Genomic DNA, 18312 nt, shown 5'->3' with positions numbered 1-18312 from the left:
ATGAGTCATTTGTACATCAACCTACAATCTTACACAAAAGCCAAGCATGCAGTTATCTCTTTCTTGGTAGAAATAAAACATTTAAGTCTATTATTCTTAAACGGTGTGTGTGCAAGGATTACAATAATATCTCATACTGCATAAATCTGCGTTGTCGGTGCAACATAAACAGTGCTTAGCAACCTTTGCATTTTCATCGCTGTATTTATTTATTGGACAGGATTGCAGAACCATGCCTGGACAGAGCGGTAAAGGTGCAGACGGTGCTGGGTCTGCTGGAGCCACGATCAGCTGGGCGCACCATGACCCACGAACACCTTACGATGACGTTCGAGTGCAGCCATGTTCCCCCAGCACCTGGAGGACGAGGCCTTGCAGCTCCTATTGAGATGAAGCATCTTCACTGGTTGCAGCAGAATCCATACAGCCACCGCGAGAACCTGCTGTTGAATCAAGAGGGTCGAGCGGTGAAGGAAGAGCTGTTGTGTTACACGTAAAGCGGGAGGAGGATCCATAGTGGAGAACACCACCACAGGCATCACGAAATCTGTGCCCATTCTGCGGCAGCTGGCCAAAGACGGGGTGTGCATACTTCCGTAGCTGGAGCGGGGTACTATGTGGGCGTGACCCACTCCGATGAGACCAGAAAAATGACCGTTGAGAAGGTGTGTGTGTGTGTGTGTGTGTGTGTGTAATGTGTTGTAACTACACTTTTAGCCTCTTTTTATTATTTATTTATTTTTTGAAAGAGGTCTCTTATGCTTACCTGGGCTTGCATATATTAAATACAGTAAAACAGTCATTTTATTTACAATCTAATATTGTAATATTGTTACAATTTAAAACCATTTTTCTGTTTTAAATGTAATTTATTCCTGAGATGGACATTTTTTTAAATCATAGAATCATTAGAAGCATTATAAATAGTTTTACTGTCACTTTAAACAGTTTAATGCATTATTGTTAAATAAAAAATATATTTAATATATTTAAAAATATATTTTCAGTTATCTTTCCTCATACTTTTGGAATGGTAGTTTTTCTTGGTTTTCTACAGACATTTTTAAGCAGCTACTTACATTCTATAATTTGTAAGGTAGTTGTTAAATTTAGGTATTAAGTTCAGGTCTAAGGCAGTGATTATCAGCTCCAGTCCACTCAACTCCATCCCACGTCTTTGCACATCTTGTATGTCTCTCTTATCTGAGCACACTCAGTTAATGGATCTCTCTCCTAACTAGCTAATTATCTGAATCAAGGTGTGTTAAAATAAGAGAGACATAAGCTATTGTGCAGGCGATGAGCCTCGAGTTGAGAACCACTAGTTTAAAGGAATAGATCACCCAAAAATGAAAATTACACCATATTTTTACTCACCCCACCATGTCCATATCGTCTTCTGGCTTCTTGGCTGACTTATAATTTAAAAACTATTAATATTACAAAAAACCCATCCAGTCCGCTTCATGTAGTAAACGGAGGCTTATAGTTTAGTTTTCCAAAACAGTAATTGTGGATCTATCCGATTTGTGGAGCCTCAAAATCCATGGCCACCATCCACCAGCACGTGCTGTTTTTCGGAAGATCCAGGATAAAACTCAGACTGTGTTTGTCTGAAAGAAGAAAAAATCATATAAACCTAGGATGGCTTGAGGATAAGTTAAATATGGCATAATTTTCTAACAGTAATATATTTGAACAATATTAGAGTTTCTTTCTGTAGTTTTTATAAATGCTGCCTTTGTGAACTTCAGAGAATGACCTTTAAAATAATAAAAACAAATAAGTTGCTATAAACTTTCGACGACATAGTAATATCACGTTGTGAAATTGTTAATGAACAAATGATTTGTTCTCATTTTTCTTTTTTTTCCTCAAGCTGACTAATATCATTGTCAATGAGGTGGCCCACGGTGCAGATGGAGTACAGATATCCGCTGTGGTGTGATTGGAGAGATTGCGTACAAGCTGGCCAATCACAGAGAGCGAGAAAGAAGGTACTGCGAGCCACTCGCTCCATGCTCAGACTCAGCTCGGCTGCCGGTTATCATCCACCGGGGCTGACACACAAAGAGCGGCTCCCGGGAGGCCATCCCGCATTCTGCAAGAAGCAGGTGGAGATATCTCCAAAACAGTCATGTCTCATCTTGACAGGTAGAGAGATGGAAAAAATCAACATAAGGCTTTCAAATGTTCATCATGATACTCACAAATTTGATGTCTTGAGGTAAAAAGCTAAATACAGAGCGATAAACATACTACTACTATGGTCATGTAACAACTCTTTCGGTTTTAATAAAAAAACCATTGTGTCTAAAAGTGCATAACGCTAATGTGGTCTCTCTCACTTAGGAGCATATGATCTACGAATTGCTGGAGTTTGCAAAGATGGGGAGCTAGCGAATATGACCTTTTGTACGGGTGCTGAATTGCAGTTCAACGCTGATGTTGACATGCCCAGCGACAGCCAGAGTTCGGACGTAAGTATCTGTAGATAGAACCCAGAAGCCAATACATTTACACACTAAATGGGTCATAAACATCTGCCTCTGTTTCTCAATGGATGAATCATCAGTATACAATTATATAGTATATACATGCCAGTCTGATTAATGCTGATATTTAATGAGACTTTCCATTTTATATAAAGTGTCAACAGATTGCGTTGAGAGTACTTTGTCGTTGCACTAACCAGCTTTCCTGATCAGAGAAGGTTATGAAGACAGAATCCTCGCCTTCATGATATCCACACAAGCACCGACTGACCGTCTGGCGGTCATGGCTTCTCCCACATCCTGAAGAATATTGTTCCCAAAATGCTGTCCCGAGCATCACTCAGAACCAGGTAAATAAAATACTGATCGAGAACTTCCCTAAACAATGGCTGACATTTAAATAAACCTGCTGCCTTAAAAATCGATTTCATTCTTTAAAGTTAACATACCAAAAATTGATTTCCTGATTTTTATTATTTAGGAACTATTAACAACTAAATTAACTGAACTGTTAATTTTAGTGTAAATCTTTACCGTTTAGCGTTAATTCAAATGCACTGTTAAAAATATTAAAAAGAGAATTATAATTTAAACGAGGGTGTAAGGGGTTTTGGCCATTGTGAGTTCCCAAAAGAACCTTTCAGTAGACAGTTTTTAAAGAACTATTTTTAGCGTGAAGAATATTTTAGAATCTTTTGTCTTGCGGTGGAATGGTTTCATGCACATTGGAACCATTAATGCGAGAAAAAAAACCTTTGAGACCCGTGGTCACTGCGTGAAGTTTAACATAGCAGAATATTCAAGTCAAATATTGACCAGTCTCAGCAGTCAAAAGTTCTCTTGCCACAAAAAAGTGGGTAAAATAAAAACATGGCTCTGAGTCGTGGAAAGTAGGCGACTCGTTACTTACTAATGAGTGGCTAAATGCGCGTCTAATAAGCCGGATGCAGATTTTCTTTTCGATATTGTGTAGCTGCAAACATCTCAGCCAGTTTGAACATACAGTCTGAGTTGATTGAGTTTGACCATATGCCTGAAAGTAAGACTGCACTGTACACACATTTTGTTCTTTGGCAAGCCTGATGTTCCACGCACTTCACAGTCCCTTTGAAGGCATGCGTCTAGGCGGGAAGAGAGATGGGTTTTCTCAGGAGCAGTGGCGCTCACGGTAGCTTCTCTAGTAAAATAACGACACTGTCAGGTGCTCTATTAACACATAAAGTTATTACTTAAAAAAAACTTACTTATAAAAGATGAAACTTGTGCCGGTCAGTCTTTCCCGTTTATTTTTTCTGTGCTTCAACATGAAAAACCGACTTCCTTTTTAATGTATAGATGTGGACTATTTTACACAGTCCGTACTTCTGCGTTTAGTGCTTTACAAAAATAACTAGATAATACAAATGATGACATTACTAGGATATTTATAGTTGCTTTAAGTTGTTGCTGCACTGCACTATACAGAGCTTTTAGTTTTATGGCAAATTTATACGCATGCAAATCATACAATATATTTTATTCACAATTTTTGATGACACTCATATACCAGGCAGCGATCATATTTTAAATGAGAACATTTGCTATAAAGCGGTGTACCAGAACTGCGGCTTGAATCGACGCAACGTGTGTGCGCAGACAGAGAAATGACTCATAAAATGCTCGTCTGAACTATACATCCGTGCTAATGGCGGAGTGCTCTGCCATAACAGCCTCTTTTGATCAGCCATGTGTCCATGTAAAGGCTGGGCACATATGGAATGATATTAAGCGATTTTCTGCTCACGTCAATTAATCTCCCAATAAGCGTGCTACAATCATCAGGTTATTCACGCTGTAAAGATGTTTTTCTAAATCACAGTGATTTTCTAAAAACTAATTTGTGTGTGGAGGATGTGTTCTCATGCTTGAGATGTGCAGCCCGTTCAGTTAATTCTGCTCAGTTCGGTTGTTTTTAGTCCGTACCTTTTGGCGATGAGTTGTCAAAAGCGAAAGTTGGCTTTTTTTGTGACCTCGCTCTGATGGCGTTGCTGATGTCAGAAATGAAAGTCACGGTCCGTGCCACGGCCCGTTAATGCGTAGACATGAGCCTGGCGTGCTGTATTGTTGTTGTTTCCTCCGTGCGCTTTACTCCGTCTAGTTTAATGTGGTCTCATCTCAGGCTCCAGGTGTAAAATCTGCGCTGTTGCTGGCGTAATCATAGTTCTGATTTCTGCATCCTGCGCTGTACGCTAAGCGCACCTGCAGGAAAAATTATTGGAGTGTTAGATGCAGGAAATACTCAATTCATCCCATTAAATGCGTGCACATCAAGTTATAATTGCACCTTAAAATATTTATTTTCACAAGCTGTATTTCTGAAAGCAAGAGACAGCATTTAGTTTTTCCATGAAGTGACATTTTCAAATAAAATATTTCTGATTTCAATTTCAAACTAAATGTTGAATGAATGTAAATTACAATATTTCACGTTTGTGTGATATTCTATATTAATTCAGACTGAATTGTTGCATAAATAAAACGTATGAACCTTTTTAAAAAATATTTTTACATTAAATACAATAAATCATTATTAGAAATATTACATGAATAAATGCGTTTATTATTATTTGTATACATTTATTTGGAATATTTAAAATATAAAAAATTAGATGGACTAGTTGATTGGTAAGTAAACCAACTTGTGACGGCGCAGGTTGCAGGCTACCTGGTTATTCTTGCACAGATCAGCCACATGCTGGTCCGTCACCTCCTCTCGATGCGCATGATGCAGTAGATCCCTGGGATGGGCAGGTGAATTTACCGCTGGTGGGGTCTGGTGATTTGCGGAGTTAGTGACCACATCGTCGAAACTTCAGCACCTCATGGCCCTCGTATTTGTTTTTGAGTCCCGCGTAGAAGCGATTTGGGCGCAGTTGCTGCCGTCACTGCCGCCAGCACCGGTGACTCCGGGCGGACAGGCCAATCACGGTGGCCAGTTCCCTGATGACCCCAGGTGGACCTGGGGGTCCGGAGTGGACCAGCGGACCAGGCTGACCCCTCGGACCGATCCTTCCCGAGCGCCCTTGCTCTCCTTTTCGCACCGCGAATGAAAGTTAGTGGGGACTGAACCAGGCGGTTGTCTGTCGGTGCTGATGATGGAGACTTTGTTTCGTACGGATCGCACACCATGCGGCACGCGCCGGGCAATCTCGTGGCGCCAGGTCGGATCCCGCCGCGTTGACCAGCACCGGGATGCCAGGCCAATGCCAGCACCAGCACCATGGCAACACCCAGCACGCCCGTGGCGATCGCACGCGCGCTCTGACGCCCAGTCTCGACAGCACCGAGCGGCGCGCCTCGCGCTACGATTTACGCGCAATCTGCTCGCGGAAGACCAGCAAAAAACAAATTCAACCCTGCAGCTCCAGAAAGTCAATTAACTTTGCACCGAAGACTCTATATCATTCCCCGAATGGACGTAAACGTCACCTGGACTAACTTTTTGTTTGTTTATAATGAAAGCAGAAGTTACAGACTGGGAACACAAACATAAATGTGTGAAGATGCTTTACAGCCTTGCTTTCTCACACAGGGTGGGTGGTGGGTTGGAAACATCGTGAGAAAGACAAAAGAGTGAGAGAAGTGCGCGCGTGAGCTGTATCTTTAGAAGATGCAAAAGTGGAGCTGATCAATGTGGCCTAATATCCAAAAAAGATTAAAGATATTGATGAACTGTGGACTCACCATTGAGATATTTGTGTTAAATATTTTATAAAACAGTAGTTTTGTTTATGCAGTGTGTGAGGCCAGTATTTTTTCTCACCATGCGTTTTATTCGGATACATCAAAACCCGATAAATGCAAATAGTATGTAATATTTAATAAATACTATGATTTCTTGTAACACTAAAGTAACGGCTGCTGAAGTACAGTTTTTCAAAGTATACAGTACATTCAAATAGAAAACATATATTTTAAATTGCCCAGCAATTATTTACAATATTAGTGTTTTTGAAGTTTTATTAAAGTGCACACACATTACCCCACAACACATCAACATAACGTCAGGGTTAATGTTGGACAGACATTTACACATTTTGAATGAGAATGAAAATCCTGGTCAACATTAGCATTTGGCTTGCCATCAATAACATTGGGTTTTTAGTTTTACAACCTAAGAACAACAAATATCATCATCAACTGGCATCTATTACTGAATGATCAAGTGCTTTGGCAAAACAGATATTGGAATTGATTGCCCAAAAGAAATGACCACGCATCATTCGAGCCAAAACTGTCATCGGTATAAATTATTTATCCTACAGTAGTAGTCTTTTAAAGTCTCTCTTTATCCATAAGTCAGCAGGAGAAATAATCAATTGCACCAATTCAGGTGATAAAGCATCTCAAGATCCACCCGTTGTCATGTGATACTAATATCAATGACTCAATGAAGTTCTCAGCACCTCATCAAAACTTGAAAGCGTCGGTGAGTCTATTTTATATTCAGTCGCTAAATAAAGGATAGTTAAGCTCAAATAAACGCTGTCTCATTTATGTTTTAGAAACCTGTGATTGCTTCTTGATTGCAAGAGATATTTTGAAGTATTTGGTGTAGCGCCAAATAAGGCGTAGATGGGGACCGTGATATTCACGAATGTGTTCTCGCGTGCCATATCATATTAAGAAGCATCGTGCATTTTGCATAAGAAGCTCACTGCTTCCAATCACACCTCATGCACTGTATGTACACAGACAGACACAGATGCACCAGTGCACCTCTCTGAGTCAATGAGCACTTGTGTCTATCTTGTCCTCTCAATGGCTCCCTCAGTAAACACTCATCGTGACGCTGGACCGTTACCCCAGTAATCATGAGTCATACCATCTTCATGTGCGCAGCAGACAAAAAACCACCGAAACAACTTTTTCCCCATGTCGTTGTGCATTGCCTTCGTGAAATAAATCCTAAAAGCATAGGACAAAACAATGGCTGTTCAATAAGCGAGCCTCAGCGCATTGAACAAGCGGAAAATGAAAAGGTCGCTTTTCGTTAGCCGAATTGTTTGGTCACTGAAGCAAACAGAAGGCGCCAGGGCTCTCTATGCTCCACCTGCCATCGGTGGTTCAATATGTATTTTATGATGCATCAGAATACTTTCGTGCACAAAAACAATAACCATAAACTGTCTCGTCCATACTGCGAGGATACAGTGCTTTTTATTTTAATGTAAATAGACATAGAAAACATGTATCCATGTTGCACGACATGTGGATACTCTCCAAAACATTGAGAGACACATAGGAACGAATGAAATAAAGTTGTTATTTTATTTTCTTTGAGTACAAGAAATTCTCGTCACATTATAAAATACAGATTGAACCGCTGATGACAGATGGACTATTTTGACAATGTCTTTTTCATATTTTACTGAGCCCAGACCGTGTTCGTTGCTCAAAGTCAATGGGACAATCAAAAAGCCTCCACGGTTTCAACAGCGATTAATAACAAAATTGTAATTTTGGTTTGGGTAACACTTTGAAAACCGCAGGAAAATGAAATGAACTTCTCTAGGATGTAATATAGTCACGGTTGATAGTAAGTCAGAAAAGAATCTGTTATTATATAAAGTAAATGAGCATAGGCTTGGAAGATATCTTGCAGTAGTATAACGTGGAAAGAACTTTTGAGTGCCATGAAAAAAAAATGGGTTGTATTACTGTGGATGCTTTTTGCTCCATGTTTCTCCAGCCTCAATGGCATTATCACAAGCCATGATCTATATCTCTTCTTACTCTGGTGACTAATTGTTTCTATTGTGGTCTTTGTTAAAAATTTGTCACTCAGCAGGTCTGTGGCACCAGGCCTGAGGCCAGAATGGAGTGAGCAGCAGATGAACAGAAAGGAAAGTGAGTGCGACCACTGTCACCCCTCAAAGCATGGCCTCTTACTGCTTTGCCACTCCTCCTGCCGAGGATGATTAACTATACTTGTCTGCAGCCCGTTCTTGACTTTCTTTAGAACATTCCCACACCCTACCAGGCCTCATCACGGATTCTTCGGGCAATGTTGTAACCACTGGACACGACATTTGCGCGACATTTTACTTTTGAGTTTTGCGTATAGGCAATAACATTGTCAAAATGATCCATTCACTCAGATCTGCGGAAAATGTATAAAATGCTGTAATAAAAAATATAGTGGCGATGTCGTGTTGTAAAGAAAAACTATGTATCTGTGCTCAAAAGATTAAACAAGTAATATGGGTGCACCACGACAGCACCCGTTTCCTGGTGTGCAATTTTGTGGTTACTGAAATTTTGTTTTCAAGTTAGCATTCATACTGCCCTGAATGCTGATGCACTTCGGGTTTTGGACCAGATATCCCTAATGTTGGTAGGTGTATTACTATTGGAAAAAGCGTAATGGTCAATTTGGATCACTTGTGCTTTAATAACCAATCATATTACAGCCTTGAGGTCACTGAATTTCAGTCAGAATTAAACAGCTCAGTTGCCATTTAAGGATACCAAAGGGAATTAATGAGAACTACGTAAGCTAGTCCCACTTATTGCAAAGTCAGTGAAGTTCCTCTCCTTGAAGTACAATTTTAAGTGTAAACTGTAAGAAAAAATGTTCAATTCCGATTTACTGTTTGGTCTTTTATGCTAAAAGATTATCAGATAGGCTTTTGCTGCATTAAATGATATCCTCTAAAAACTGCTATTTATTTGCTTTGGTGAGCCTCCCTCCGTTCACATCCAAAACAGCCTCTGGTCTCCTTTCTCACATACCAGACCGGGCGTTAGCCGTCCGCGCTTTTTCAGCAAAGGTCGCAGGCCCCCGCCTTCTACTGGCTTTGTTTGACATCTGAGCGTGTCCTGGTATCGTCTCTGAGACATTATCAGCAAGTTTCAAGTTTGGTGCAAGTCCTGCAAATTTCAGTTGGAGCTTTCCGCAGTTCAGAACTCTTGGTCAGCACAAAATGCGGAATCAGATTGCAATGGTGTAATTTGGAAAATAATGGCAACTGCTTGAACTCTTCATTTTCCCGCTTCCAACCTGATATTCAAAGACGACTTTACCTTTTTGTACTGTCCTGGAGGGAAAATGTTTGAAATTTTCAGTAACACTTTGCAGGGGAGTAATTCTCACTATCAACAGATGCTATTAAGAATCCCTATTATTAGTAACATATTGGCTGTTTGGTACTGATTATAATGCCACTCTTCTGCACGACATATTCCCTCCTTAATCTACCTAATACCTAAACTTAACAACGACTATACTAACTATAATAGTTAAATTGGTCCTTAAAATAAAAGTGTTACAAATTTTCCAGTTTTAATGCATGTAACTGTCAGAAGAACTCAATTAGACTGATTTTATTAATGCAATTCACAAAAGAGTTCCTGCACTTAACCCCCATTTGCCCGGTTACTTTTAGTAAAAGAAACGACGAAGGGCTTAATGATTATTCTCTCCTTTTAATTACAAGTGAATCTGGAAGCAAACATCCGTAGGTTGTTGACAGAGACATATGGGCTGAAGAGAGTGTTTGGCTGTCCGGCGAATCTTTGAGTTCCGCAATTTTGATCAATAGATCTAGTCTAGTATTGATCAATTATATCACACTCCGAGACAGCAGGAGGTAAAAAGTATTAGGTAACCTTGATAAGAGAGATTTATCACCGTCATCTTGGCAACTCAGTCATTTTCAATTTCATTAGCATTGTTTCTGCATATTCATCTACCCACTTTTTTTTTTTAAATGGGTTACACTGAAGACCAAACTTTTGTGACTGTGAAATACTTTACTTTATAACTTCTTATTCTATGATTATTTTTTAGTGGATATATGAAGTCAGCTCTTTTAGGTGTTCAAAGCAACCACATGAGTGAGAGTTAATAACTAATAGAAAGCCAGTGTGTTAGGGTGAAGCTTTACAAGTAACATGTGTTACATAATTTTTTAAGTGATAAACTAATGGAAATTTCTTTTACAGAGATTAAAAAGAAAATATCAGATTTCAAACAAACTATGAGAAACTTTACAAGTATATAAAGCCTATTCTACTAACTAAACCTACCTAACAGTCTACTCTGAGTTGCTTTGTTGAATTACTTGTATGTATTTATGAAGTTGTAGATAGAAGAATGTCTAAGGTATAATCAAAATAAGTGTAACTTGTAAAAATCATGAAACTGGCGTGAGTGACAAAGTAACATAATGCATTACTTTACGTATTTTTAATCAGGATTTTTATGGAGTGATGCAATGTTGCTAACACTGAACATGATACTTACATTTACTGCAAGCAACAACAGTTTTTACCATCAACCGTGACTTTTGCAACTTTTGAAAAGATGAGCTAGTGCTATAATTCTTTTTTATATTTTATATAATGAAATCGGTTTCATACCTTAATCGTGGTTTAAATTAATACAAGTTCAGTCAGGAATGGATCTGGATTTATTTACATTAAATAAGCCACTTTTAAATCAATAAAATCAGGTTTTCTTTCTAAGATGACTTTCAGATGCAGTAAAAGTAAATAAAGTTATTATTATCCATAACTTGTTCCAAGATGCAGTCAGTGATATTGTATCTATAGCCACTGGAGTTGTTTGTGCTTATGTAATGGGTGAACATGCTCAGAGACCCTACTGGGTGTTAGCTGCTCCAGGACTGAGGCACACGTTCACACCATGTCTCTCCTTCTGCTGTGTGACAGAGAAACATTACTAATCTGCCACAAACAGGCAACAGGAGGCTCTCAGAGATGAAAGGCCAGAGGATATATTGAAAAACATGTATGGAGAAAGAGCAAGGATGAGACGGAAAACAAACTAGCATATAAATGAGCATGTAAAGCCACTTTTTGTTCTGCTGTGACAATGGTAGGTCTTCTGCATACTATCGTGCCTCGCATGGGTGAAATTTCCATGACATAAAGTCTAAGCCCAAGCTTTAGGCTGTCGCAATGCAGTACACATTTGTTTTGCGTCAGGACCTGAAATAATTTTTGGAAGCCAATCCTTATTCCTTGAGATTTCAAAATTCACATGGTCGTCATTCGGAGCACAGCGTTCTGATATATGGTAGTGAAGATCAATGGGAAACTTATGAGAAGCTTGCCTCAAATTACGTGAGTTTGAGGAAAAATACTGAAGTGTTAGGCTGGGTGCCAGTTTGAAACCCGCACTGAACAATGGAGCTACTGATTGCCTTTTGCTTTTACCGTGACTGCGTATTGGAGGTTTGTTCGTAATGGCAGAGCGTAAATCGATATCTTAATTGTAATGTTTAAAAGGAACCACGCTGAGAATGGGAATGAAACAAAAGAGAGAGTGACTAAAGGTGAGAAAGCATGAGCGATGGAGGTTGTAGTCGGCGTCTGGAATATAAAACAAAATGCTTTGAAGTGTTTTTACGTTTGTTCCCTGCTTTGAAATGATAGTAGTTGAGGCACACTTACAACCGTGCTGCGCAAGTGCCTCGCATTTCGCTCTTATACAATTTGGTACAGAATGATAGGAATGATGCAGTTGCTATGGTGTGTATGAGACGATGTTTATTTTAATGCATGCAGCTATTGTATTGAAATTGGCTTGCATCCGGGCCTGCGGAGAAAAAATTAAATACCCTTTCATAATAATTATAACAGCGATTAAGCATATGTAATCAATGAATATGTAGAGCAGTGGGCAGTCAATGTTCAGGGCACACAGAGGGTTCAGTCACTTTGGTCGAGGGTCACCTCAGTGTGTACACAATTTACTCCCCCGACCTACAATTTCTGCCCAGGAGACTTCCAACCTGTAGGTTACAAGTCTGACTCTCTAACCATTAGGCCAGGACTTTATTTGGAATGAAGGTTCATGCGATCATGTCCTTACGGTATATAATTGAGTATATCTAGATAAATAAAAATATGTACCTCTGTGCACTTTTTCTGTTTACATGTCTTACTGCATGTTTTGCACTTGATTTTAAAGAAAAATTAGTAGCATTTAAATATCTACAAACTGTTTCTAAAGTTAATGCTCTTCGTGTTGGAAATATCTTAAATATCAAAATATGCCTTAAATATGCCCAAAATAGGCCTTACGTGTGCCCAAATCAACCCTGAACCTACCCAATAGTATTACTCAGTAGTTATAAAAAGTTATATATAAATATATTAAATGCATTTGTTGATTTTGTTAAAGAAAACATGCTTTATTAATCAAAACTTTGTGTAAAAGGATAAAAGGTATCGTTTCTGCCTCTAGTGTTCATTCTTTGCAACCTGCCTGCCTTTGTTTTGTTTTTGGACTTAGGCCTTTTTGGGTATTTTTTTAGTTTCTCCTTAAATTATTATTTTTTTAAATCTCCATTCACATGAAAACTGCGTCTTTTAGCATTGTTGGCCAATTAAACCTGGAAAAGTGTCAGTGAGGTGGAGATAACAGAACAGACTCTCTGACATCAAAGCGAAACTCTGGTTTCACACAATAGCACTGCATTGAGGTTTTTAAATACTCACCCTGGCCGGTGTTTTCAAAAATGTTTTGGTTTCAGTGACCTGTTGCAATTTACCTGCTGGACGAATAAGCCAAACTGCGAAACAGCTCATCTAAAATAACTGCGTTTGTGTGTACAGGGATTTTTCCCAGCTCTATAGCTCCTGATTAGTTCATACTGTTCTCTGTTTCTTTGATTGCTCCATTCAAGTATGTATAGGCCTTCAGTTTGTTCAGTTTTAGTCTTGCATTGATGTTGTAATGCTGGTTGTAGCTTAGATCACTATTCCGTTTCCTTTTTTAATAATAGAATTAATTTGGGTTTGAGTTCACTACACAGTTGGTTGATATCACTGCAACTGCGGCCATGGGATGGGAGCTAGAATGGGAGTATAAGTTCTTTATTATCCGCACATCCAGCTTTTACGTTTCATGGTCTTAGTACACCATAGAACTACAGAAAGTGTAAGTTTAAATAGAAAAGATATCTCTTTGGTCCATTTTTAATGCGATGCTACTAGTCTAATTAGTTCATAGTCTTTGCTATGCTATGCTAAAAGTGCTATCCACCAGACCTGAAGATCAGCTGAATAGATTCCAAAGGAAAAACTGTTGTTAATCTGTATTCTGCTTTTATACAACCAGTTTTGAATTTTATGATTCCATCCACATTTTGCATTTTCAAGTGCCCACAAAAAGTGTTTTGTGGACCCCTGGCCCACTTTGAGAACCCTGATCTATATAATTTCTACTCTATATCATCTATACTCTCTATTTTAATATATAAAGAAAGGAGTCCAAAGTGAGTCTATGCTGCTTTAACAGGACTGCTTTGTGAATGTGGTCCGTTTCAATGCAGTGGCTTGAATACACAACATTCGTGACCAAGGACATTACTTTCTGTTAGAAGAATAGTCTACATAGCCTTTCTGTTAAAGGATGCTGGCATAAAGTCAAAGATTCAAGTATGAAGGTTGTGAAATAATGCTGAAATGTTTTTTGAGTTTGTCCACTTTCGACCACTTCCAGAGACTATCAAAATGCAACAGAACTGCTTTCATAGTGTAGACCGCGTGCTTGATCAATTGTATTGAATAGCCACAAAGAACACAGTCTTGAGTCACTGAACTAACACATGAATAGGGGATGTGTTTTGGGAATCATGGCAAGCAAATTAATTTAAACTTTATATGAATATCTTCATTTTTAATTCACTACATTTCCTGCTCATTCATAGTGAAATGGCTCCATTCTTCATAATCATATTTATACACTGCCTCAGTACTCTCACAAGTGTGAAAAGTAAGTAGGGAGGGTCTAGGTGAAATCTAGTAAGTGGATTACAGGAGATGCATTTAAAATGCATGTTTGAACAAAGTGGGAATGATAGTATTTGTGTTGTCATTTGCAAACATAATTGTGATTTTATGACAAATAAAGGCACTTAGAAGTTTTAGATGTTAGTTAGATGTGTTCCAGTGGCATATTTTGTTGGCCTTGGAACAAAAATTTTTATAAAAAGATGTATTTAGTGTTTTAAATCCTACACCTAAACCTGTAACCTTACCATGAAGTAACCCTAAAATGAGGAGAAAATGAAGCAGCACTGATGCTTACTAAACTAGTTCTTCGTCTGATTGGTTAATCATAATGCTGTTTAGGAGTCAGCAAGATGTTGATCCATCAAACATGTCACCTCAGCAAAATCAGATTCTGCATATCCTCGCTGCTTGCAGGGCCCGGAGACATCTGCTATCTCAGGCACAGGGGATGATATTTAATCCCTGGCCTGAGCTCTGGAACCTTTATAATGCTGGCCTCTAACGGGGTAGCTAAAAAATAGACAGCCAATGTAAGTACAGACCTTCTTGTAAGTGCTAGAGCTTCCTCCACTAGAGGAACCCTCAGATGGCTATTTCAATAGTTGGTTTATGAAGCAGATTTGCCAGGTTGTTTTGTCTAGTCTATGCTGACCACCATTTTTGTATTTTACCATGGTCTGATCAATTGGAGTCTTTGTGGAAAGCACCCCCCAAATGCAGCTCACTTCATTTGTGGAGCTAAACATTTTGAGGTGCACGACCAGAGTGACAGTCTTTTCATGAGTTTATTGGGATTCTTTTAGACCAGTCAGATTTCTAGAATGGTCTTTCCTAATGGTTTCTCTAATTACTTCTCTGAAGAGAATTGAGTATTTGAAGGCTCTGTCAGTCCCATGTAGGACATTAGACTAAAGGTAAAATGTGGCATAAATAATTACACAATTAATTATGATAAATAACTGTAACTGTAGCAAAATAAATTTCCATCCAACCAACCCAAAAAATCAGTGTAATTCATATCAACAAGCAGTTCATTGCTCATACATGAGGGAGAGAAAGGGAGTAGGCTGGGACTGTGGATAAAACCATCAGGAAAACCAGAAAATGAAGCTACGAAAAGAGTCCACCTAGGTAAAACCATCAGCGCCATTTATAAGCGCGGTCTATAGCCTATTCGTCTGTTTTCATTTAGTTAAATCTGTGATACTTGCAATGTAGTGAATTTGATAGTGTATGGATACGATCTCGGATGAGAAAGTCTTGATGGGTTTTAAGGTTTTAGACTTCTCTTCTTCTAGGTCAAAGAGTGAAGAATTCCAAGATATCCTGACTCGATGGTGATTGAGAGTTTCTTCCAAGCTGGAAAGTGAAAGAGCTAAGAGAGATCTGCAAAGATCACAGGGATCTATGGATTTGAATGGAAAGTCAAACCACAAGGCCTGGCACAAAAATGTAAGGGTTAAAGAGTTTCTAGCTCACATGTCTTAGTGTCTTGAACTTTTGGAGAGGGAAAGTTACAATTCTCTTTGTCTCCAATCATGATTTCACATGAACTGGATTGGATGTTGATATACTATTAAGATACTTAGAACACTATTATGTTGCATAGGTATCAACAATATGCTCTTTCAATTAGATCACCCAAAGACGAATTAATAGAGACCAAACATGGTATAAGTAGAGGTGATCTAGCTAGTGATCTATTATAAGCATGCACAAAACGGTATTCAAAAATAAAGACAATATACAAAAACAGCAAAAACATATACAATTTACCTATGTGTATTTATTCAAATAAATTTTTACAACCATTCGGTCTTTCCTATAGTTCAAAGATGGTGAGAGGAGAGACTCTCAACGTGTCATTAGGTGTTAAATTTATCTTGTCTACAAATTGTGTTTCTGATTGATTCAAATGCAACATCCCCATGTGTAGCCTTTGCCCTAGGATGGTCAAAGCTGTTTGCATTCTAAATCCTAATTATCTTCGAAAGTTCTATTCTCAAGCATACATCCGGTCATTCTAGAGGTCTTCTGCCCTCCACCGTTCATTACACGGCACAAGAAATTCTTAACTTACTGTGTTCAGTATGTGTTCTTAAATTTTAGTTAATCACTAGCCAGTGGTGTAAATCAAGCAACTATTCATATGCTATAGAGGGCCTGTGGCTGAGGCAGCTGTCCAAATAATATCACATGAGGATGTTATTGCCTATAACTGTAAAGTCAAGCTTCTCCTCTAGAATTAGGGCTCTTTCAATCAGAGGTTTGTTCTCTAGGCTGAAGCAAGTGTGGAGTGGGTGGTTTTTCTCATTTCTCATATGCATTATTGAAGCGTATGTGATAGTAGCTTTTGACAGGGAACATTTTGGGTTACTTGACTGTAACTCTGTTCCCTGAAAAGTTAGGGAACAAGATGTGAAAAGCGAGACATTTGAATTTTGTGATGTTACTACAAGCTATGTGAGATAAAGAGCACACCGTATCCACGATACTATGATATTTCCTCAAAAGCAGATCGGAACATATTAATCATCCACAACCGTGTATGGATTAACTGTATTATTTAAAGAACTTAGTCAAACAGTTAAAAAAAATCTAATCAAGTTTAATGTGTTTAGACTTTTGCTTTGAGAAGAAATGCACATCGAGGACATAGGCGTGTAAAAAAATGTCATGCATGAAATGGTGCATGATTGTCTCGTGCCCCATTCGTCTTTGGTGACTGGCGGAATTAGATCTCTGCCTCTGCTGCTGCTGCTCACTCCCTGTTAAGACAAGCACATCAAGATCAATCAGTAAGCGTTTAGGCGTTCGTCAGGTGCAGACAAAGCAGGGTGTGCGAACAAGATGCTTAATTAAAGAAGCGCTCTGCCTCACCACTGCTAATATGGGCTGACAGAGGTCAGGGGACAGTATGAGAGGCTGTTTGAAGTTTGGATATACTTACTGGTGGATAACCTCTTGTCATTTGAAATATGATTTTATTCTTCTGAGAAACATGGAAAACTAGATAAAATTATATCCCATGCTATTCATGTTATATGTCCTAAAAACTAGTAATGTTTCTATGCACAGCGTCATGTTCACTGGTGATATTCTACTAATGTCTCTGATGGGAAGAAAAAGTCTTCTCTGAACATTTGCAGCATTTCAATTCATGTCTGTCTTCTGCTTTTACTGTTCTGGAACTATTCCTCTGTATTTACAATTACCAGTCAAAATTTTTGCTTAAAATGTTACTGGAAATAATCTCTTATGCTAATCAATGCATTACGATGTGTGATACAAAGCCCAGTTAAAACAGTATTTTAGATATTTATACATTATAACAGTACACCACGTTTACAGATTTTACTATTTTAAATAATTTAATACCTGGGCCTTTCATTGAAACCATACAGTTTTAATCAATACCTAAATATTTGAATGGTACTATATTAAATGTTTCTTGAGCAGCAATGGCAATGAAATATATCTGAAAGATCACTGCCTAAATAGCGTAAAGAAATGTGCCTGCACTGCCATTACAGCAAAAGCATGAGAGAAATGTATTCAAATGAAACAGATTTTAAAATTGTAATATTTCACTTTATTTAATTATATATATATATATATATATATATATATATTACCATATATCTCTATATATATATATATATATATATATATATATGTATATATACCACACATTCATTTTGGAAATTCTGAATTAGCTTGTGAAATATCAAATGCAGTTAAAATGCGCTCTGCAGTGTGCTGACGAGAGACAATTAGCTTTTAAAAGTTTTAAGTTTTATAAGAGATGAGTTCTCAAAGTTCATCTCATCCTCTTAACTCATTAACAAAATGACACCAACAAAGAATGAAGCAGCTGGGCTTCTCAGTAGTGTGTCTTTGTGTGTGGGAGAGAGACAGAGTGTTACAAAACAATACTTCAATTCAAAACATGATCAGAGTGTGATTTCTGTGGTGGTGTCCTCTAGTGGCGAGTTTTGGAGAAATAATC

The 18312-nt window shown here is 38.3% G+C and overlaps 2 pseudogenes; one reads left to right on the top strand and one right to left on the bottom strand.

Moving 5' to 3' along the window:
• On the top strand, nt 1–2951 carry LOC122325119 (annotated as a pseudogene).
• Nucleotides 2952–4633: 1682 nt separating this feature from the next.
• LOC122360750 lies at nt 4634–5756 on the bottom strand (annotated as a pseudogene).
• Between the last annotated feature and the right edge of the window lie 12556 nt (nt 5757–18312).

This window comes from Puntigrus tetrazona, chromosome 2 (assembly GCF_018831695.1).
Source record: "Puntigrus tetrazona isolate hp1 chromosome 2, ASM1883169v1, whole genome shotgun sequence".
Taxonomy (NCBI): domain Eukaryota; kingdom Metazoa; phylum Chordata; class Actinopteri; order Cypriniformes; family Cyprinidae; genus Puntigrus; species Puntigrus tetrazona.
This window is presented reverse-complemented; position numbering and strand designations above follow the sequence as displayed.